Source organism: Saccostrea echinata, unplaced genomic scaffold (assembly GCF_033153115.1).
Source record: "Saccostrea echinata isolate AGI-Se365-2 ecotype Australia unplaced genomic scaffold, CSIRO_AGI_Sech_v1 ptg000036l, whole genome shotgun sequence".
NCBI lineage: Eukaryota > Metazoa > Mollusca > Bivalvia > Ostreida > Ostreidae > Saccostrea > Saccostrea echinata.
In genome coordinates, this window is record NW_026889785.1 from 6,876,076 (window position 1) to 6,888,290 (window position 12,215).

The following is a 12,215-nucleotide window of genomic DNA, read 5'->3' on the forward strand; positions in this document are numbered from 1 at the left end:
TGACAACTTTGATATGTGTTTTGTATGTTTCAAATGATAACATCAAAAATCACTTCTTCACAAATGTTCAAAATATGAAGCATCTACATTTAATGTTATTATCTTGAAGGTTTTGCTTTTTTTAAAACTGAAGCTGTGTATATCAGATGAAGTCTTTTAAAATTGAATTCCCAGACAATCTTCATTTATATATCAATTCTAAATGATAATGTAAAAATGTATACATTTTTCTTTATATTTTTTATTATAATTTTTGCAAATTTTCTAATAAATTGTCAAAATATTTGTTGTATTTTAAAGTGATTTGTGTTGTGTTTTTAAACATATAAGTGAAAATGTGTTGTACATTTTGTACCCATTAAAGTGAAAAAACATCAATGTTTGTATTATAACCATTTTACCTAACACCCCCCCCCCCCAAAAAAAAAAAAAAAAATAAGAAAAAAAAGAAATGTTTAAGTACATTGCTAGCAAATTAGATTTCAGAGTTGAAAATACAAGTGCTGTATTAATGCTGAGATTGAAAATAATGTGAGTAAATTGATACTGGGAAAGTCATTACCCACTTTAATTCAAAAGAAAGCCATTCTTAGTAATTTGATACTCATATGCAATCAGGTTACAGTAAATTTCATGCTCTTGCATATGTATATGCATAATTCTAACAAGTAATGGCTCTTGACACAGGTGAGCGATGTGGCCCCTGGGCCTCTTGTTAATGAAAGCCCTTTTAAAGCAGAAATAAATTCTTGTTCAGCCATGGTTTAAAGAGGTTACGGCAGAAGGACTAAATACTTACAGTATGGAAGAGCAGAGTCCAAGTTCCAAAAGTTCGCTGCAACCCGTTCGGAAGGAATAATTTCAATCCAGTCCTGGACACGGCACCAAATTGAACGTTATATAACACAACAACGTTCAATGATGGGTTATATAAGTTTTTTAATTAGTACAAACAAACAAACAGTTCAGATAACCAGCAAACCAATATATATGGATAGATATTTATATATTTATGCATATGATATCGAGTCTCGGAATATCAGTCCAACAGAAAGTTTTTAGCCAGCACAGGGGAGGTATATCAATGTTTCTTATGTGGTGTATAATGGTCTGGCTTTTGATAGCCGAATATGAGCTTTATATTAATCGTCAATTTCCCCACGGGAATGTCCATCCCTTGGTCATGTCATGAACACCTCGCTGTTGAAAAAGTGTTACATCCAGCACCTCGGGTCGATGATCCATCAGTGATATAATTAATACGGTATTAATGACAACAAGTAAATATTTATGTAGTATAAACATAGTGATAAATACAAGATAAATATAACGAACCTTCACCTGTAAAATATAAGTTGTGTATATTTAATTATTTAATCATAATAGTTTTCATAACGTCAATTGTGTTACATAGTGCCAATACACCAAACATATTTTACATTCTTATTTTTATGCAATTTTTAGCTCAACTGGTCAGAGACCAGAAGAGCTTATGCGATAGCAAGTTGTCCGTCGTCCGTCCGTCTGTCTGTAAACAATTTTTCAAAATGCTACGCCTCCTACAGTTTTGGTCTGATTTCAATATAATTTGGCACACAAGTACACTACACTAAGATTCATAATTCTGTTTATCAGTTTTTGATTTCGATGAACAGTGTTGCCATGGTTACTAAAAATAGAAATTTCTGTGAAATACTTTCAAAATGCTACTTCTACAGTTTTGGTCTGATTGCAATATAAATTGGCACAGAAGTAGACTACACAGAGATACATAATTCTGTATATCGGTTTTTGATTTCGATGAATGGTGTTGCCATGGTTACTAAAAATTTCTGTGAAATACTTTAAAAATACTACTCCTCCTACAGTTTTACTACACTAAGATACATAATTCTGTTTATCGGTTTTTGATTTCGATTAATGGTGTTGCCATAGTTACTAAAAATATAAATTTCTGTGAAATACTTTCAAATGCTACTCCACCTACAGTTTTGGTTTGATTTCAATATTACTTGGCACAGAAGTAGACTACACTAAGGTTCATAATTCTGTGTATTGGTTTGTGATTTCCATGAACGGTGTTGCCATGGTTACTAAAAGTAGAAATTTCTGTGAAATACTTTCAAAACTCTACTCCTCCTACAGTTTTGGTCTGATTTCAATATAACTTGGCACACGAGTAGATTACACTGAGATACATAACTCTGTTTATCAATTTTTGATTTTGGTGAAGTGTTGCGAAAGTTACAAAAAAGCTGAGATTTCTTTGACATACTTTCAAAACATTACTTGTCACTCGCGTGGCGCAGTGGTAGAACGTTTGCTCTAGAGTCGCAGAGTAAGGAATTGATCCATATGATGCGGGTTCAATTCCAACTGTGGGACATGGAGACCGGTCCTTCGGATGAGACCGTATAAACCAAGGTCTCATGTCGCAGTAGGTGCTGGCACGAAAAAGATCTCTTACTGCTCAAATGCAGCTCAATGGCCCTTAGTGCCGAGCATAGGTCAAAATTTGCAGCTCTCCACCGGCAAGTGGTGGCGTCTCCATATGAGTGAAAAATTCTTGAGAGGGACGTTAAACAACAAACAAAATATTACCTTACCTACAGTTTGGTCTGATTTTAATATAACATGGCATGCAAGTAGACTACACTGAGATACGTAATAGTTATTTTTTTTTTTGATTTTGATGAATGATGTTGCCATGGTAACTAGAATCAAAATTTCTCTAAAATTCTTTTTAAAGGCTACTCTTCCTACAGTTTTAGTCTGATTGCAATTCATCTTGCAACAAAAAGAGAGTAAAACAAGGATTATTTTTTATTTATTGCTGTTGCAAAGTTTCAAGTCCAAGTGCTACTTTTCTCTTCCTTTGTTATAAGTACAAACCAGTAGAGCTACAGTCTCGACAGAGACTTCTAGTTGTTGTAATAGTACACACGCCTACAGTTTGGTGTAGCTGCTGCCGCATCTATCTGACAACGTGCCATGGACCAAGTGTTACAGGGAATACCATTCACATCATGTGTCTTCGAGGAAATGATCATAAGCGGAAAAACTGTTCAGTACACCTTGCAAATCTAGATGCAATTTTAGAAGGATAAGAAAAAGTTTGGTATACGAGCTAACCTGGACAAGTGCGACTTCTTCAAAGAACAAATGTCATTGCTTTGTGGCAAGTTTGGTTGAAAGTTCTTGAGAAGAAGTCAAAACCCTAACCCTGAAAAGTTTACATATAACAGATGGACTCCGGACCTCTTTGATCAGAAAAGCTCACTTGAGCCTTCGGCTCAGGTAATTTAAGTTAAAAAATGAATGGATTTAAACATTCAATTTTAGTGTTTAAATATTGCAGTGAATAAATAAAATTTGTTTACGTCTTATTTTCAATAAAAACAGGACGACATTTTTCCAATTTAATTTTTTAAAAACAGATTTTTAGGCAATCAAAATCTCCGCCCTCTCTCCGTATATATTTCTACGCGTGAGTATACACGAAAATGGCATTCAAATCACTTTCATAAAAAAAATGCGTATTCACACACGCATACATATATAGGTGTATTCATGTATTTTGATCATATACGGTTCCAATTAATATATATAATCAAGGAAACATGACCGTATTGGAAAATTACAAAAGAGATTGGTTGATTGTTTGTTGTTTTACGTCCCATTCGAGAATTTCTCACTCATATAGAGACTTCACTATATACCGCTGAGGGGCTTCAAATTTAGATCTATACTCGGTACTCAGGGCCATTAAGCAGTGAGGGTTGTTATCGTGCCAACGTCTACCGTGACACGGGACCTCGTTGTTTAAGGTCTCATCCAAAAGACCCGTGACTTTCACTCCTAGTGCCGGGCGCTTGGCGAAGGAACAGTCACTAGCTATGTTTACGGGAACCCGGTCACGAAGGGAACGGCAGGCCCGGGTTCGATTCTCGCTCGCCAAGCCGCGTCAAACCTAAGATGTGAACATAAAGAAAGACAGATAATAACAACGAGTTTGCAAATGCATCAATGTTATCGCGTTAGATAAAATCAACCCGGAGTGACTAGCCGATTAATGAAGTCGGGCCAAACTTGACCTCCCGTCTAGATGAATATGGAGCCAAAATGGAGTGTTGGTCGTATCAAGTGCATTACACCCAGCACCAGGATCCCCTTCTCCATCAACAGGGGTCGCAACCCACGGTCAACAGTTACCCTTTTTTTTCTTTGCCTCTTACGACATGCAAGGGGGTGCCAGAGAACTTTTCTTGTGATCCCGGGTCCCCACGGGGTGTTTCAGAAAGAGGCTATTGTTGATAACAACATGCATTAGCAAAGAATACATAGCAAAAGTACGAGATTTGAATTTGTTAACATTTCGGCTGGGTACATGAATATTTTCCTTCAAAAGCAACGTGGTAAATAAAGATTTTTTTTTATTAAAACGAGACTATTTTGATAAGCCAACTAGAACTGTCTAAAATGGACAAATACTCCCGCAGGGTTTTTCAGAGAAGGTATCAAGTCACTAATGCAAGTTTTTGATGGATCTAAAAGTGTTCTCAATTTGTTTAAACATGAAAATTTACCGGTTATTCTCATTATATTTTTTCATTAATGAAACTAAGGCCCAGCCGAATAGAACATCATTACCAATAATAACATTGTTTTTTATTACAATGAAAAAAAATTCAAGTATTTCTCTACTGGAAAGTATACATGCATTATTGATTTTTTTTTTTATGCAAGCAGTAACTATAGGTGAAGATCATGACACACCTTCAGGTCATAAGCAATCTCCAACAAGTTTATCCATACGAAAGATATGAACCGGACACAAATTATGAACTCTTTCTGTCATTGATCTTGAACTTGCCCAAATGACCTTGGGTCAAAATCATGACTCACCCTCAGATCATAAGAAATCTTGATCTAAAATGGGAACTCACCAAGTTTATCCATAAAAAGATACGGATCTAACACGAATTATGTACTGTTTCTTTCAGTGACCTTGAATTTGCCCAAATTACCTTGGATCAAGGTCATGACACACCCCCAGGTCATACGAAAAATCTTTGTGCGAACTTCTAGTTTCTAATTTTCCTCTGTAAGAAAAATATGGACCGGACACGTTTGCACAGAACGGATAAGGTGATTTCTATATATACCCCAAACTTCGTTTGTAAAATATTTTCTAGATTTTACACGATTTTCCAGTGAGCATAAATTAGGAATGCAAATTAATAGTTCTACACATTTTCAAATTTTTGATCATCATGTCAATGAATGCAGTTACATTTGTATTTAAACTTTTTCATTTAATTCAGTCTTGTTTTCCTTTACTTCAAGGTCGTACTCGATCCGCCGGAACTTCGGAATGAAAGTTAAACTTCTGAAAAAAAAAAACCAACAACATAACTAACGTTGCAATTTAAATCTATATATATCTATATATATTTGCAAGTGAATAGTATCCAATATGTAAGTTAATCTGAAATATTTATAACATTAATTAGAAAACTTGTATGCTCAGAAGTGCAATTTGTATAAACCCAATCCTGACTGCCAAGGATAAAATTAAAGTAACCAAAATTCGTACTTCTACTTTTAATTAACCGTGTTGCTGCATTACAAATTACAGATCAGAAAGTATCTTGGGGTTATTTCTCAGCATACCTACAGGGAAAGAACCAATGTAATGAAAAACATCGCAGCGATCAAAAGGAAGAAAGTTCCCTGGAAATAGGAAACCGTGTTCCTGTATAGAGCGCTGAAGATCAGTGAACCAAAGAAGGTGCATGCAGTTTGTACAGCAGCCAATCCACCAAAAAGGGCACCTGCAATACCAAAATAGGTGACAAGAATTCTTCAGTATAATCATTGTAACACAATGTACGTGCAACCAGAGAATAATATACCAAAAAGTTTGATACTTGTTTTTTTTTCTTTGTCGAAACATTTTGAGACCAATTCAGAACTTACTTTGTAATATTATCATCATGTACTATGGGTCCTCATTTGAAGAAAACAAATATGCTTTGGTTTGAATCTCAGTTACAGAGAATATTTGTATTGTGAATTTTTTTATGTTTCTTTGAATGTGATGAATAAAGCCAGAATTGAAAAGAAAAAAAATCGAAATAAACGGACTAGTTTCATACACAGGCTTCATGCAGTATCTTCCTTTACAAAGTGAGAACTATTGTGTTGGCCAAAATATGTAGACCTCGTTTTTCGCACAATAATTTGTCACTAATGAAAAAGATGAAGTTAACGACGTGAATATAGTTAATAATGAGGACCTTAGATCACTAATTTTAAAAGGTCCTAAATTTAGGGAACCCAGATCCTTCAACTGGCGTCGGAATTTCATAAATATTATGGATTCTGTAGAGGACTACGCCAGGCGATGGACCAGACATGAAAAGGAAGACCTTGACACTTTGTCAGAATGGATTAAATGTATAAGAGGTATGTTAAAATCGCGCATTAAAAGATTGAGAGGCAATATGAAAACCATCTATCCTTCTGCATTCAATAATCCAGAAGTGAAAAAAGAATTAGATAGATTACATGATCAGTACGTACTGGTCCCTGCTGACAAAGCAGGTAACAACATTGTCTTTGTTTGTAAGGCTCATTATATTAAATGTATTTTAGAGGAACTTGGATTTAATTCTACAAGTGGTAATCCAACTTATACTCATAGTTCCCTTTCTAAGGAAGAAATTCTTCAAAATCATATGTCAGTTTTGAATATTTTTAATATTCCAAACAACCAAAATGAATTTGAATTACCATATTTATATTGGATTCCGAATCTTCATAAAAATCCTTACAAACAAAGATACATAGCGGGTTCCAGTAAATGTTCAACCAAGCCTCTATCTTTACTCCTCACTAAGGTATTAACAGTGGTGAAGGAGAAACTTCAAGAGTGCTGTGCAACAATATATTCGAGAAGTGGTGTAAATCAGATGTGGATACTTAAAAATTCCAAGGAACTTTTGGAAAATTTGAAATCACAAGATTTTACCAAAATCAACAGCTTAAAAACTTACGACTTTTCAACTTTGTACACAACCATTCCCACGATAAATTAAAGTCCAGGCTTTTTGATATCATTGACAGCTGCTTTTTCAATAAAAATGGACCTCGTAAATATACTTGCTTTGTCATTAGTCATTTGCAAAATTATTTTGTCAAAAAACATTCTGATTGTTCACACAAGTACTCTGAAGTTGACATCAAAAAGATGCTTGAGTTTCTGATTGACAATATCTATGTGGTTTTTGGAGACCAGGTCTTCCAACAATCTATTGGAATTTCCATGGGTACCAATTGCGCCCCGTTATTAGCAAACCTTTTTTTGTATTCATATGAAGCAGAATTTGTCCAAAATCTTGTACGTGAAAAGAAGAAAACACTTGCTGTGGCCTTCAACTCGACATTTACATATATCGACGACGTATTGTCAATTAACAATGGCTATTTCCATTCTCACGTCGATACGATATATCCTTGTGAACTTGAGATAAAAGATACCACAGAGTCTGACACATGTTTCATATTTGGATACTTTACTTGAAAAAGACGTTAATGGTAATCTAACAACCAAGCTTTATGATAAACGTGATGACTTTAACTTTTCAATCGTCAACTTCCCTTACTTATGCAGCAATATACCTTCATCACCTGCATACGGGGTATATATCTCTCAGTTGATTCGATACGCAAGAGCATGCTCTTCGTATGTACAATTTCTAAAACGAGGTAAATTATTGACAAATAAGTTGATGAAAAAAGAATATCAGCTGTCTCGTTTAAAGTCATCATTTCGTAAGTTCTATGGTCGATACAATGACCTTGTCATCAAATACAATTTATCATTGAATCAAATGCTGATTGACGTTTTTCACACTAATTGTTAGGCCATTATTTACAAATTGAATTGTCGACGGATTTTTCTGTTATTTCCCGATCATGACAAGGAGCACACGGCGGGTGTGACCGGTCGGCAGGGGATGCTCACTCCTCCATGGCACCTGATCCCACCTCTGATGTTTGGAGGTCCGTGTTTGCTCTGCTCCTATTTTGTATTGATTAATGGACTTTTGAGCTTGAATACTGTTCGTTATCTCCATATATTTCATGAAGTTAACGAAGTGATCGATCTCAAAAAAAAAATCTACAAACAATAAAAATTTGTAAACAGGGCATAGACCCCCCCCCCCCCCCCCGAAATTCCAGAAATGGGATCAAGTGCCTAGGTTAAGTAAGCATCCTTTGTTATCGATCACACCCGCCGTTAGCCCTATGTATTGATCAGGAAGACGGAACAAATTTGTATACAAAAACAAGGACCTAACAATCGGTATGAAACATGTAAGCCAACACACGACCCATTCATAGATTTTATTTGTTAACAAGGTCATTATAACGACTACAAGTCGCCTGCGAGGCGCAGTGGTTAGAGCGTTGCTCTAGAGTCGCGATGTAAGGAGTTGATCCTTACGTCGCGGGTTCGAATCCCACTGTGGGACGAGGAGATCGGTCCTTCGGATGAGACCGTATAAACCGAGGTCCCGTGTCGCAGTAGGTGCTGGCACGAAAAAGATCCCTCACTGCTCAATGGCCGTAAGTGCCGAATATAGGACAAAATTTGCAGCTCTCCACCGGCAAGTGGTGGCGTCTCCATATGAGTGAAAAATTCTCGAGAGGGACGTTAAATAACATACAAACAAACAAACGACTACAATATTTAGGAAATACTGACTTTAAACGAGGTTGAAATCCCTGTAACATCAACTTATCTTTTAGTAGCCTGCGTCGGTTAAAAATTGATCATACTCAGAGTATGCTTTTGTGTATCGAATAAGTTTGGAGACGAAAATCTTAACTCCAGTCCATATGAAGGTGATAGCTTAGTATTACATAAATAAGAAAAATTGATGATGAAAAAGCTGAAGTGATCTTGTTCGTCATACAAATTAGTTGTCCTTCATCGTCAAAAGTCAGTAAAACGTCAAAATATGGAACAGATGGAGCAGACTCTGTGGTATCTATTATTTGAAGTTCACTGGGATATATCGAGTCGACATATAAATGGAAGAAACTATTCTTAATTCCTAAAGCGTCGCCGATATAATTGAATATCGAAATGAACACCACAGCAAGTGTTTTCTTTGTCTCATGTATAAAGTTGTGGAATAAATTCTGCTTCATAGGAATATAAAAACTGGTTGCTTATCAAGGAATAGAAATAGATCCCATCCAAATTCCAACAGTTTGTTTGAAGACCTGTTGAGAAAAAATGCACAGCTCCAAGGCTGATTAAATTCATGTATTCAGATACATTGTCAAAACTTAAATTGATTGATTGTATATTGTTTTTACGTCCCATTCGAGAATTTTTCACTCATATAGAGACGTCACCATATACCGGTGAAGGGCTTCAAATTTTGACCTTTACTCGGCACTCAGGGCCATTGAGCAGTGAGGGATCTTTATCGTGCCAACGCCTGCCGTGACACGGGGCCTCGGTTTTTAAGGTCTCATCCGAAAGACCCGCAACTTTCACTCCAAAGTGCCGAGCGCATGGCGAAGGAACAGTTGCTACCTATTTTTTATCGACTTAGGTCTGTCGCGGCCGAGATTCGAACTCACGACCTCCCGATCACGGAGCGAGCGCTCTACCGACTGAGCTACCGTGAACGGTGTCAAAACTTAAAGAAAACTGCACGTACAACTTGAAATGTTGCTGAAAATTGGATGGTCGGGTAATTAAATTTCCAATAGACACTACTTTAAAAAATACATGCCACAGCAGATGAAATTTTAATTCAGTCTTTTAACCAAAAGGCAAAATTTTCTTCATCTATGTTGTCTTGGTTTACTTACGTCAGAATCGAATGAGGCATTGTTCCTACTTATATGAAATTTTAATAGCTGTTAAGCTGTACAATTTTTACCAAAAATGGAAAGAAATTAGGCGAGAAACGAACATGTGCAGGAGTAGTTACTCCTGTACATGTAAGAGTAAAGTGGTTTTATAAAACCAAAAAACCCCCAGATATTACAGCTATAGCAATCGTTTCCCCATTTTTACTGGACATTTGAAATTAACATCAGCTGTCTTTGTTATTTTTATTTACCTTGACTTTCGTTCGGAGTCTCTCTAGACATGATAGACCTCATCATGACAATTCAAAGATTCATTCCCAGTCCAATCACCGGAGCTGAAGTGATAAAATTTAAATTCATTTCTTTTAGTTTCTTAAAATATTGTATGGGATTCTTAATGAAATTTTCGAAGAAAAGTAATAGGCATACCTTTTAGTTACATTCTCTGACTGTCATATTCTAATCTGCACAAGAGTGGCCAATGCCGCTAGTATGAAATCAACGGTATTATTCTCAACCTAATGAGACTTTCAAACTATTTTGACAGATTCTTGAGTTGTGAAGATTTTAAGGTGATTTTTTTAACCCCTTAGGTAAATTTTAAATCGTCATGCCCCCTAAAACCATGATTTAAGTGAAATTGAAAAAGCGTATTTGGGACAGATTTTATGTTATATGAAAGGATTTTGCTTTTCGATGAAAGATTTTAATTAATGCTTCAACATAAACCTCATATTTCAACATTTTCTCCTACCTATTTAGTAAACAGTATCGTGATCCAATTTTCCCATGGACATTTTTTTCAACCGTTAAACCTAACAAAGGTAGTTTGTTTGTTTGTTGTTTAACGTCTGGATAACAAAGGTAGTAGATACCAAAATACCTTTGTGCTCAAAAGTGCTTAAGGTGTTACATGTACGTATGCAAGAGTTTTGAATTAGTTTGGAGAAAAAAAAATGGAACAATTTCTCCACTTTTGTCCAAGATCATCTTTAACAACTTACTTAAAAACAAAACAACAGTTGAACTAGTGAGCCCCTCCGCAATAAAACTGATGGTCCCTGAAACAGCTCCTAACACTGCAATAGTTTCTTCCCTCAAGCATATCACGAAAACCCGTACAAGAATCATTGATATTCCGTGCTGCATCACTCCTCGGATGGCGTGAAACCATCCTACGTTAACGGTACTGAGACAAAATGGTGGACTAATAATGTAAAGTACTTCGTTTGATTCCTGCCTATTATAGTCATGCTTCCTATTATATAGATAAAAATACAAATGTTGTATTTCAAACGCATTCCAGAATAATTTTTCGAGTAATAGAATTGGAGGGATTTATGGAACGATCTTAAAACATTCATGCAGTGCCATGGTTCATTGATATTACTTTTACGTGTTTCGGGAAGTAAGCATATTAAAATTATATTGCTTAATGTTATTGGAAAAGCCGTTATTATTGACCGTAAGTATCCTCCATCCCGAATAACATAACCAGCTACTACGCCTCCTACTAAAAGTCCCATGCCGATGGAAATTTCCATAAAACCCATGGCGACTGTTCTATTGTTGTTTCCTGTGATATCAGACGTGTAGGATAATGCGAACTGTATATTTGCAAACGTCTCTCCACTGAAACCGTGTAATATCATAGGTATCAAAAGGTAGTATAGCTTGAACTCAAAATACATAAATATAATCATTAAAACTTCCGCAAATAGCAGTCCTATAAATGGAGTTATTAACATCTTTTTTCTTCCAACACGATCGCTAATACTTCCAAAGAGCAAGTTTGAAAGAATACAAGGAATCCCCTCACAAACAGCAAGGTACATCAGAAACATGGCCACCTCGGATTGTATGATTTTACTATGCTCTGTTTCTGACGCATTTATATTGCTACTGCACACCGAACTCTCTCCATTCTCCATAGAAGAGTTTGAAAATAAGGATTTTCCAACAATATACGGGTAGTAAAGAGTAGATGTGGCGATAAATATGGAAAAACCAAACAAATGCATGAATGTGATTGGTCCTATCAGATATTTTCTTCCCGATAATTCTTCAGAATTGCTGTCACAAGTTGAAGAGTCCTCCATATTCGTTGTGGTTTTGTTATTATTATTGCTTATCATTGTCTCCTATTATCTGCAATGTATCAAAATCTCTACATATGAATATAAATAAATTTACATGTACAGGAATATTTTTGTTTCTTTTAAAAGTCGTCATCGTTCGTTTAGTCAGTGGGTTTAAGTAAGATTAGGCTCTCCAACGATCAATCGTAAGTTAAGAATGTAAATTAGATTTACTTT

General features: G+C 35.7%; 1 pseudogene; it reads right to left on the reverse strand.

Moving 5' to 3' along the window:
- Positions 1-5,301: 5,301 nt before the first annotated feature.
- Positions 5,302-11,999, reverse strand: LOC133199950 (proton-coupled folate transporter-like; annotated as a pseudogene).
- Positions 12,000-12,215: the final 216 nt, after the last annotated feature.